Below are 12,313 nucleotides of genomic sequence, written 5' to 3'. Positions count from 1 at the left end.
GAGAAAGCGTTTCTAATAACTTTGGAAGGTAATTTGTACCCACGTCAAGATGGACTTTTTAATCATATCAATTTCTCACCTTAAGAAGAAATTACCATTACAATTATGATATTAAGCCAACCTTCGCAATCGATGAAAAAATTATGTGGATGTATGTTTCGTCTTTTAAATGAAACAAGATATGTTAAAATCAAAGATAGAGTGGGTCAGTGGGTCGGTTGGTAAGTGGGTGAAATGGGTCAAGATTTGTGAGTGGATCGTGGGTCAAAAGGACGTGACCTACTGCGAAACACCACTCACCGTGACTCACACTGGCCCACCCGGTGGCCACCCTTTTAGTCCAAAGATATTTCGTCCAAAGAACATTTCGTCCAGAGACATTTAATCCAAACACATTTGGTCCAAGGGACAATTCGTCCAAATGACATTTCGTCCGAAAGACAATTGGTTCAAAGGACATTTCGTCCAAAGGAGAATTGGTTCAAATGACATTTCGTCCAAAATACAATTGGTCCAAAGGACATTTCGTCCAAAATACAATTGGTCCAAAGGACATTTCGTACAGGGATGTTTAGTTCAAAGCACATTTCGTCCAAAGAACATTTGGTCCGGTAACGCTTGGGGGTCAAAGGTTTGTTTCTATTAGAAGAGTAAAAGTGATTCATATAACATTATGACTCAGTAGCTTCTTATTTCTAAAGGAAACTTGAAATAGAGATTTATTCCGCAATTTTCATTTTGATAGAACAAATAATGCTGAGATATTCAGAAAAACGTAAACGCCTGAAAACAATATGGCCGAACAACAGGAGTGAGGGAAAGGTTGCAGTGTGAAGTATGTTGCTGTAATAACTGCTAACATGACATCTAAAATTTTCATGTTGTGAATGAAATAGTTCTAAAATAAGTACCGTTTGAGTAAGTTAAATATTAGGTATTCAAACCCTTGTGTTAGAAAAGTGAAAAATTATGTGTCAAGTATCTTTGAAGAAATACTGACAAGGAAGGGTCACGCAGTGGCTCCGCTGAGATCCGAACGAGACAATTGTGTTTCCATTTGATATGTTATAACTAGACGAATCCCAAAGTTATACGTGCCACCGGGCGGAATGTCGTGAGTTACAACATATCTTGTAATATAAAAGCTACAAAGCTGGCAAAATAGTTTGAACCGAGTCATGTGTTCGGAAACGGTTGGGTAAATGGAAAACTCGGACAATACGTATTCCAACATTTTCAAGGAAACACTGTTTCGGATTAAAAAAAAAAAAAAAAAGTTTGCCCCAGGATCCTCGCAGGGTTCAGACGGGATCCAACTCAATTTCTTTTGAATGGTAAGGGGGGTTAAGTAGCACATCGTTTGAAAGCTGTTGTAAAATGAAAGAAAATGCAGCTAGTTTCGACTCTCTACGACAACCCTGTGCAAAATGGCGGAGGATCAAAATGTAAACCAAAACTTAATTGAAAATTCCATGGCCACCCCTATAAATCGGAAACGGTGAGACAAATATGAAAATAGGAAATGGAGTGTGGCATTATTTTCAAAGTACAACAATTTAAATTAAAGCGTCTTGTCCCAGGGTGCCCACAGGGTCCCAGGTGGGATCCAACTAAAAAGTTTCAAATGGAAAGAGAGGTTAAAAAGCTCATTGTTTGCAAGATCTCGTTAAATGAAAGTAGATTGAGCAAGTCTTGACTTTCTACGACAATCCTGTCCAAAATTGCGACGGATCAAAATGTAAACAAAAGCTTAATTGAAAAACTATAGCCACCTTGAATCCAAGTTGACTGCTTAAAACCTATGTCATTCATAACAATACAAATCTAAATCTCTATTTTTGTCTATTATGTATCTAGAAATAATAGGAAGACTAAAAAACAATTGAATTTCGATTCACTTCAACTATTATTTCATTCGGTAACAACACATATATGTTTTGTTCTTAACGCACGTTCGGCACGGATCTCTCGACATTATTTACTTGAATATAACGAATATGCGATGAACACACAACTCTGACTTCCTACTCATACTGCTAAACGGAAGTTGTATACCTTCGGGTATTTTTCTAATTTTGTCATACGTAGTTCATACAGAAAGAACTTGCTGCACCAGTATTTTGGGGGCTCTATTGTAACGTAATCGTGATGCTTACATTTGTATGTCATTCGTTGGTTTGATCGCATTACTTCAAGTAATACAAAATATACAAAAAAAAAATCATTTGCAAGATTGGCGAGTAGCACCAAACATGTGTAAGTCATTTCAGTACATCAAGCTGCGTCAAACTTTGTTGGTTTGGTCACAGTATTCCAAGAAATAACATATTTATATACAAACTCATTTTTTCGCGCTGGCGGCCATATTGGATTACAGATTATACTCTTTCATATTTTGTGAATATCTAGAATTAATCATAAACGTTCGCTTTTCCAATACCAGTGGTGTGAGCTGGATATGCGTTCGATACATAGTGCGGCATTTTGAACTCAAGATGTCGCGTTTTTGAACATTTTGCATATTTTAGTCACTTACTAATCAACATTAATGCCAAATTTGTTTTCGTAGCTTCAGCAGTTTGGTATGCTTATCCTTTCGATATGAGGTTTTAAGCTGCCATCTTAAATTCAAGGTGGCCATAGATTTTCAATTAAGCTTTTGTTTACATTTTGACTCGCCGCAATTTTGGACAGCGTTGTCTCAGAAAGTGGAGACTTGCTCCATTTTCTTTCACTTAACAAGAACTTTCAAACGATGTCCTACCTCTCATGTCATTTGAAACTTTTTAGTTGGATCCACATGTGGGGACTCTGGAACAAGACGTTTTCACTTAAATCGTTGTACTTTGAAAATAATGCCACACTTACTTTCCTGTTTTCACATTTGTCTCACCGTTTCCGATTTATAGGGGTGATCATGGACTTTTCAATTGTTTTTGTTTACACTTTGACCCGTTGCCATTTTGCACATGGTTGTTGTAGAGATTCGAAACTTGCTGCATTTTCTTTCATTTTACAACAGCTTTCAAATGATGTGCCACTTAACCCCCCTTGCCATTTGAAAATTTTGAGTTGGACCCCTTCTGTGACCCTGCGGGGGACCCTGGTACAATTTTTTTTTACCCCAAAAAATTTGCCGTTGGAAATGATGGGATACGTGTTGGCCGAGTTTTCCACTTACCCAACCATTTCCGAACAAATGACTCGGTTCAAACTATACTACCAGGTAATTTTTCTGTAAATCTTACATTACAAAATATGTTGTAACTCACGATATTCCGCCCGGTGGCACGTATAACTTTGGGATTCATCTAGTTATGACTCAACAAATGGAAACACAATTGTCTCGTTCGGATCTCAGCGGAGCCACTGCGTGACCCTTCCTTGTGAGAATAGAAAAATACACATGTGTGAAATATATTCTTAGTGTCCAAAGATAATACTCTTAAACAGTCACATTCTTGGCTGCAACATTGTGAAAAGTAATTGACAAATATAAGATGAAAGTTGGAACATTTCGTGTAGAATATACGTATCTTTTCAGGTTAACCACAAGTCTGGTTTCTATTCGTAGACTATTGATAGTGTGTAACTTCGGCAGACGTTTCTACATAATTAGTGAGTTGTATGACAAACCAGAATTGTTAACTTGTCTTGTATTTTTATTTCAGTGTTAATCCTTATGCAAATATAGTATATACTTTTGCTTTCATATTAATTTTCTCGGTACAGCACAGTATATTTAAGATATCCATTGCAAAGTCTCAAACCAAATACAAGATTCACATGACCATGCGGAGGCAATGTTGTCCGCAAATGAAGAGGGAGTATGCTCTTCAAAGGGTTGTTTATCATTTTGGGAGGTGAATTCCTTAACTAACGAAGCTACAACTGTATTTCTGCGAAGCTAAAACTGTATTTTTGTAAAATTATTAATGAAAGCAAAGAAAGGTGGCCATTTAGTTTTCAGGCGTTTACGTTTTTTCTGAATATCTCAACATATATTTGTTTTATCGAAAAGAAAATTGCGGAATAAATCTCTATTTCAAAATTTCCTTTAGAAATAAGAAGCTACACAAGTAACACTTCCCAAGTGTAACACTCCAATTTTGATAAAAATTTGGCAGGCAGATACTACACATAAAATAAGTAAATAGGTGGCTTTTTTTCTGCGGAAAAACGGTTTTAGGGGGGAAAAGCCCCCACCCAAAATTTTGGAAGTTGTTGCGCGAAAGGCAAGAAGAAGTGGACCGAAATGAATGAAATCGTGCACAAATATTGTAGACGAAAAATGAGGGAATACGGGTTTCGTGTTTTTCTAGAAAGAATGGTTGGGTGGGGCGCGGACCCCTCCAAACCTTGGCTCATGAAATATCAAAAGTGCTAGTAACAGTATGTCAGAAGTGCCTAAATTTACATGAAGAATTGCAACGAAACTTTGTGTATGGACAATATGCAAAAAATAAATGAACACGGATTTTTTATTTTCTGCGAAAAAAGGGTTATAGGGTGCAAAAACTCCCATCCAAACTTTTGAAAGTTGAAGCCCGAAAGCCAAGAAGAAATGGACCGAAGTGAATGAAATTTTCTGTAAATATTGGATACGTAAAATAAGGCCTTTCGTGTTTCACAAGTGTCTCCATCTGTTTTCTTCAAATTTGGCAGATCAACAACAAGCACAAACAGTATAGTGTATTTTATAGCATTTCAGGAGGCACCTTTAACCCTTACAATGTTTTTCCGCATAAACAAAAACACGTGTCGATTAATTTCCTGTTTGCTGTTGATGTGCCAAATTTGAAGCAAAATGGATAGGGATACTTCAGAAACACGAAAGACCTTATTTTACATAGCGTCTCTAAAATGTCTACCCACAATTTCATTTGCTTTGGTTCACTACTTCCTGCGCTATTACGGTAATATTTACTTTTTTTCTGAGGAGGCCTAGGCCCCAACACTGTTTTCCGCACAAATTAAAACACGTTTCGTTTATTGTTTTGCGAATTGTCTCTATACGAGGTTTCGTTGCAATTCTCCATACTCTTTAAGAACCTCTGACGTATAATTATTTGCACTTTTGACATTTCGTAATCAACAGTTTAAAAGGTCCGTGATATACGCAACCGTTTTTCTTTAAAGGAAAATACGAAACCCAATTACCTTAATTTACGTCTACAATATCTGTGCACAGTTTTATTCAATTCTGTACACTTCTTCTTGCCTTTTAGGAATCAAATTTCAAAATTTTGGGTGGGGGATTTTGTCCCTTAAAACCGTTTTTCCTCAGAAAATAAACTCGCATTCGTTTATTTTTTGCGTATTGTCCCTACACAATGTGTCGTCCCAATTCTTCATGTCCTTTAAGCACTTCTGACATACTGTTATTCGCACTTTTGATGTTTCACGATCAAAGTTTTGTAGGGGTCTGTGTCCCACCCAAACCTTTTTCTTTCTTTCAGGAAAATACGAAACCAGTATTCCCTCATTTTATGTCTACAATATCTCACTTCACAATTTCATTCACTTTGGTTCATTTCTTGTGACCTTTCGGGCCTCAAGTTTCAAACTTTTGGATGGGGGCTTTTGCCACCTAAAACTGTTCTTCCGCAGAAAATAAAAAAAAAAAAAAACGTATTTATTTATTTTTTTCGTATTGTCCCTACTCAAAGTTTCGTTGCAATTCTTCATGTTCTTTACACACATCTGACATACTGTTATTAGTACTTTTGATATTTCGTGATCAAAGGTTTGGAGGGGTCTGTGCCCTACGTAACCATTTTTTCCAGGAAAATACAAAACACGTATTCCCTCATTTTACGTCTGCAATATCTGTGCACAATTTCGTTCACTTCGGTCCACCTCTTCTTGCCTTTCGGAGGTCAACTTTCAAAATTTTGAGTAGGGGCTTTTGCCCCCCCCCCTAAAACCACTTTTCCGCAGAAAAACACGTATTCGTTTATTTTGTGTGTAGTATCTACCTGACTAATTTTTTCAAAATCGGAGTGTTACACTTGGGAGGTATTACTTGTGAGTCATAATGTTATATGAATCACTTTTACTCTTCTAATAGAAGCAAACCCTTGACCCCCAAGCGTTACCGGACCAAATGTTCCTTGGACGAAATGTGCTTTGAACTAAACATCCCTGGACGAAATGTCCCTTGGACCAATTGTCTTTTGGACGAAATGTCCTTTGGACCAAATATCTTTTGGACCAATTGTGTTTTGGACGAAATGTCTTTTGGACCAATTGTGTTTTGGACGAAATGTCTTTTGAACGAAATGTCCTTTGAACGAAATGTCCCTGGACCAAATGTGTTTGGACAATGTTTCTGGACGAAAATCCTTTGGACGAAATGTTCTTTAAACCAATTGTGTTTTGGACGAAATGTCCTTTGGACCAAATGTCTTTTGGACGAAATGTCCTTTGGACCAATTGTCTTTTGAACAAAATGTTCTTTGGAGAAATTGGCCTTTGGACCAAATGTCCCTGGACCAAATGTGTTTGGACTAAATGTCTCTGGACGAAAATCCTTTGTACGAAATATCTTTGGACGAAACGACCCCCAACTACCCACCGTCCCATTCTGTTCAGCGCATTGTAGACAGCATCTTCTGAACACTGGTGAGCTTGTCTACGTTTTACTTTCAATATCTCCATTTTTCTTCTTTTTTCATTTATTTCTAATGAAAAAAGCTCAGGCATTTTTGGATTTTGATATTTGCAATTGTAAGTGGCAAGAGCAATAGGAGTTCAATTTTGAGATACAGCTTGTGAGCTTTTAGAGGAGCTAACTGCTGGAAAAAAATTTTGAATCATCTGTAATATATGAATTATTATACCTAGTATAAAAAACTGAAAGTAACTATGTCTGCGTAATTATCATGGTCAAATTGCAAAGTCAAATGAAATGACATTTGGTATATAATCAGGTCCCAATCCCAACTGGGAAGTTATCATACGCGTATTACCTTCATTATAACACATATCCTTAGTGGGGAGTAGGTGTCCGAATTTTTGCGAAAAACTGAGTATCTTACAAGCCGTTCAACTTAGAGAGCTTAAATTCAGTATATAACTCTTTACTAAAAATAAACAGAACGTGTCCTGGCATTTTTAAAAATGTGTTTTATGAGCGGGGGGGGGGATTTTCTATATATTGGAAATTGGTAGTGGGTTGATTTGTAAAAATTATCGAATACGATTGATATTAGTTGAGAAACTAATTGAGGAATGAAAACTACCGTCATTTGCATTTTATACCCACTGACTTAAGAGGTTATATTTGTAATAAACCAATTTTTTCCAGTAGTTAGCTCCTCTAAAAACTCATAGCCTGCATCTAAAGAGTCAAGCAGTAAGTCCTATTGCCATTGTTACAACTGGAAATATCAAAATCCAAAAGAGCCTGAACTTCTTTCTTCATTACAACCAAATGAAAAAAAGAAGAAAAATGTAGGTCTTGAAAGTAAAACGTAGACAAAGTTGCCAGTGTTCAGAAAATGCTATCTAGAAGGCACTGAGCAGAATGGGTTGGTGGGTCAATGGGTCAGTGTGAGTCACAGTGATGGTGTTTCGCAGTGGGTCACGCTTTGCTGACCTACGATCCACTGACCCACTCATAAATCTTGACCCATTTGACCCACCGACCATCTCAATCTCTGATTTTACATCATTTAAAAGACGAAACATACATCTACACTATTTTTTCTCGATTGCGAAGGCTAGCTTGATACATATACTAGTTGAGATGGTAATTTCTTCTTAAGGTGAGAAATTGATATGATTAAAGAGCCCATCTTGAAGTGGTTACAAACTACATTCCAAAGTTATTAGAAACGCTTTCGCGACTCCAGAAAACTATTACTTCGACAAATATTTAAGTAAGTTTTTACATTTTATTAATCATATCTCCAAGCCCTTCATCCTGTAAAGATGGGGATGAATTTGGATATAACGCCATTGAGTGCCTCACTACTCATCTCAACGACCGAGAAAACAATGGATAGCACTCTACAATCAGTCATTTTACACTATTTTTACATGTCACTCTTCCCAACTTCCATCCCTTGAGGTATCTGAATTCCACACTATTTTTTTCCTTAGATTGAAAGTAATATCTCCCATGTTAAGTAAAAGTTGCTCCAGACATTCCGGAGTTTCGCTGGAATATACACGTATACATACATCAAAACATTTAGAGCTGTGTGAGCAATGCTTTCGATGTTGCTCCTATAAATTCAAAATCCAGGAGGCAAGTCGCTCATACCAAAACGTGGCATTAAATGACATTGTGTTTGTAATAGTGTCACCAACTCAAACTATGGATTTGACACTAATCTCAGTCACTTGAGACATTTTATTTTTCATCCCTTATCGCCCGCCATACTAATGGGTTTTGAATCGATTGAATTGATTTTGAGTTTAACGTCCCGTCAGCAGTGAGGCTATATGAGACGTAGACCTACTAATTAACGCGAACTACATGAGCTCTCGCTGGGGGCCGAATCTGGGTCTCCCACGCCGAAAGCGTGTACGCTATACGCTTAACCACAAAAGAGCTTTACGATAAGAGTTAAATATGGACTTTAACGCTTTCGGAGTTGTAATTATTAATTTCTGCAACAATGAGAACTATGGATTCGACACTAATATCGATCGCTTTTACTTTATATATTGGCGGAGAGAAAGGGACCACATCCATATACAAAAGCCTTGCAGATTATTGAACTCAAATCCTTTGGAAAGAAATCCTATTCTGCCTTCTTTCTCGAGTATAAATAAGTCGCTTAGACATGACTTCGTGTTCGTAAATTTCCTGTTTACATAGTTTTGGGGATCGGGAGTTTTGTGTCTGTAACGAAGATTGGAGTTTGTATAATAATTTCTGTTTATACCCGAATAGTCTCTTTACCTTTCAGGAAGCGTAAATCACTTGCTGTAATGAGAAAATTCAGAAGTAACTTCCGATGACAAATAGCTGCAAATAAATACACTACATAATTTATTCATTGCGATGATATTATTTTCTTAATTTGTATTTAACATTCACATATATCATAGAATACCAACGTACTGTGAACACCTGTTATATTTTAAACATAATAATCACTATGTTCGGCAATGATTATATTTTATATATATACAACTGACGTATTTTAATGTAATTATTTTATATAATTTTCATGCATTGCGGAAAATAGAATTTCATAAAAAAAACATTGACTCAGATGTGAATCGAACCCTCGACCTTACGATTTGAAATCCAACGGCGTACCATTGAGCTAAATCAAGCGCTCCTCAAATAATACTCTAGCGATATATAGCGGTATTTAAGATAATAATTACACTCATATCCATTGCAAACGCTGTTTTTGTTCTACTTTGACTTTTATTTTAGTACTCAGGAGAGAATAATGTTCTATGTCTTAACTTTCACCATTCTTTTACATATGGAAAGATTCGTTTACGTATCTAAATATTCCATTAAGTATGGAGAGCAAAATGACAAACAAGCATGTGCTGGCATTAATACAGTTTCGAAATATTGTATCATTAAGTATTTCAATCAATGTTGCTTTTTTATATATAATTGGTAACAAGTCTTATTATATTTAAAAGAAGAAAAACACATCCGCAAGATTTTTCCCGATTGCAAAGGTTGGCTTCGAGGTTCGAACCTGGTTTACTTTTTCCCGAAGATACCCGAAGTTGGTCTTAGAAAATTTTTGCCTCGAAACAGCAATAAAGAATGCGCTCAACCTTTTTGAGACAAGGTGTACATCATAGATTTCCAAGAAGTTATATGAAAAATTATTTTTTCTTTGAAGAGTGTCTGTGTGATAAAAATAAAGTTGTTCAATGCGAATCAGTCCCTTAAGCTGAGATATTGAAAAATTCTTTAGATATATTATTTCGTAGGCTAACGAAGTAAGAGTTTAGGAATGTCTTCAACCGTAACCTCATTTTTTGTTAACAGGCAGGTTTTGAGATATTTAAAGAACAACATCGCTAAAACACCACAGTCAGGATTGTAACTTTGTGATGTTCTTTTACGGTTATCGAAAATAAGCTTACACATAGAGACTATTTTTATATCTCAACTCTTTAGGGGCACTAGGAGTGTCTTGTCCTCACTATACAAATCCCCGAAACTATAGATTCAACATTAATACCGAACATTTTCGATTATTTTCACATGGCACATCTTTAGTGGTACTAGGGATGTCTTGTCCCCACAGTACGGGGTCGGGAGTGTCACTATTCATCTGAACAACCCCGAAACTTATGGATTCGACATTAATATCGGTTCTTTTTTATTATTACTAGCTGAACCTGTGCTCTCTACACAGTGCATCATTTGCATATGAGCATAAATCTCCTTCTCATTCCTTACAACATATGTACATGTCTCTTTACAGACACAAAAGAAAGACGTCTTGATTTAAAAAAATCAACAAGGGGTATCATAAAGGGGAGATTTTTTCGATTATTATTTCCCAATATCTCGCACCGTTTGGAAGATTTGGGCCTACTTCCGGTTGGAGTTTCTAATTCATGTATGACCAGTGTTTCTTTCTTCTTGCATGCAGTATGTAATAAGCAAATACATTACATATACAATTAATTACAATGTCAGTTATATATGGTGTTCATTGGGCAAAACACTCAAAAAATAAAGATTTATCTTAAGACTCGAGAAATGGTTATCCTTCCTTTTTCACTATTATTTGGCCATGGAACAAACGCCTGAGACATATACAACCCCAATATACAACAGTGTAGTGTTGGAATGTCTAACGCATAGGATATGATGCTTTAGGTTTTTTTTATTTCAACGCTTCCAGCGTACCCTAAAAAAGTGTAATAAAGAAATAATGACCATGTTTGTTTAAATATTCAATTAGAACTGGACAATCTACGCAAAATTTCCAATCAGTGAAAACGTCATCTTTCTAGAGCCTGTAGTTTCCGAGATCCCATTGTCGAAAGTATTGGCCACAAACATATAAACATAGTTTAAAAGAACTCGGAAGATGGAACCACAACTCTCATGCATTGATTTTAGAGAAGGCTTATTAAAATACAAAGGTTTTGAACAATAATTTTATATCATAGACTTTATGAAAAAGATATAGTTAACTAATTTAGACTATTTAAAGTACAAATACTTAAAATGTTTGTCTCTGTTAAACGTGAAATCACACACAACCGTAAATGAAAGATTTGAAAGCTAAAGTTATAGGTTGGAGCTCAGGCGCTTTTAATTGCTATTGTAGCATTTTAATAGATGTAACCATGTAACCTCGTTCTCCCACTCCATTGTGATGCTAGAAGTTTCTTAATCTCAACGTATTTGCTTCCAGAAAGTAAGTCATATGTGTATCAAGTTTAGAAAATTGCTCCAGGTGCTTCATACAGTTCTACTGGACATACATACATACATACTAGGGTTGCCAGATTTTGTAAACGAAAAACCGGGACACCAACCTTAGATTATATATAAGGTCAGGTTTCCTACTCATTTGATCGGAGTCAATTAATTACTTGTCTTTTCACGGTTACTACTCACAATTCTCTAGTTCACTCTATACATAGTTAACAAATGAAGCCATGCAAAGAATGTATAAAGAATGTGAAAAGGTAATGTAAGAAGAGCTGCTTGGCGTCCTTTACTCCGAATTCCGATTTGTTGTGTTTAACAGGTCCTAAATATTGCGCCAATTATGACACAACTTCCCATTTATGATTAAAGAGATTTTTTTTTTCTTTGCTACCTCATCACCTGAGTCAGAAACACTACCCTAGAAGAAATACAAATTTAACATTTCGTAAGTAAGAAAAAATACATTTACGCTAAATTCAGAATGATAAAAACTAAAAGATAACTTGATAACTTGAAAGACTTACGCAGGCTCTCCAAAAGTTTGGCAGAAAACAAAATCAAGTATCAAAATTAAATAAGACACATACTTTTATGTGTTTAAGTGTCATTTCTTGTGTCAGAGTAAGTTGTTACGTAAATTTTAGCCTGAAAAATACTGAATTTTATCACAAAGAAAAAAGTATAAAGCCAAAATTATTGAATACGTGCACAGCATCTTTAGAAATATTTATCCACACATAGGAAAATATATTAAAGACAACTCGGTTCTCAGAAGAAATTGTTCCACAGCAGACGGCAGACAGAACGAAGTAGTTTAACTGCGGTTGACAGGTTGACATGCAACGACTGAGAGCAGTTTCGTCGTTGTTGATTAAAGTTCCCACAATGATGCAGCTCTGCACTGCCGATTGAAGTATAAAATACCTA

General features: G+C 36.0%; 1 protein-coding gene across 1 annotated transcript in view; it reads right to left on the bottom strand.

Annotated features, from left to right (window-relative positions):
* Positions 1–12,313, bottom strand: part of LOC145694263 (uncharacterized) — a 462,080-nt gene that overhangs the window by 321,701 nt on the left and 128,066 nt on the right. The window lies entirely within an intron of this gene.

Source organism: Thermobia domestica, chromosome 1, assembly GCF_964235325.1.
Source record: "Thermobia domestica chromosome 1, izTheDome1.hap1.1, whole genome shotgun sequence".
Taxonomy (NCBI): domain Eukaryota; kingdom Metazoa; phylum Arthropoda; class Insecta; order Zygentoma; family Lepismatidae; genus Thermobia; species Thermobia domestica.
The sequence above is the reverse complement of the archived record's forward strand: the minus strand, read 5'-3'. Positions and strand labels throughout refer to the sequence as shown.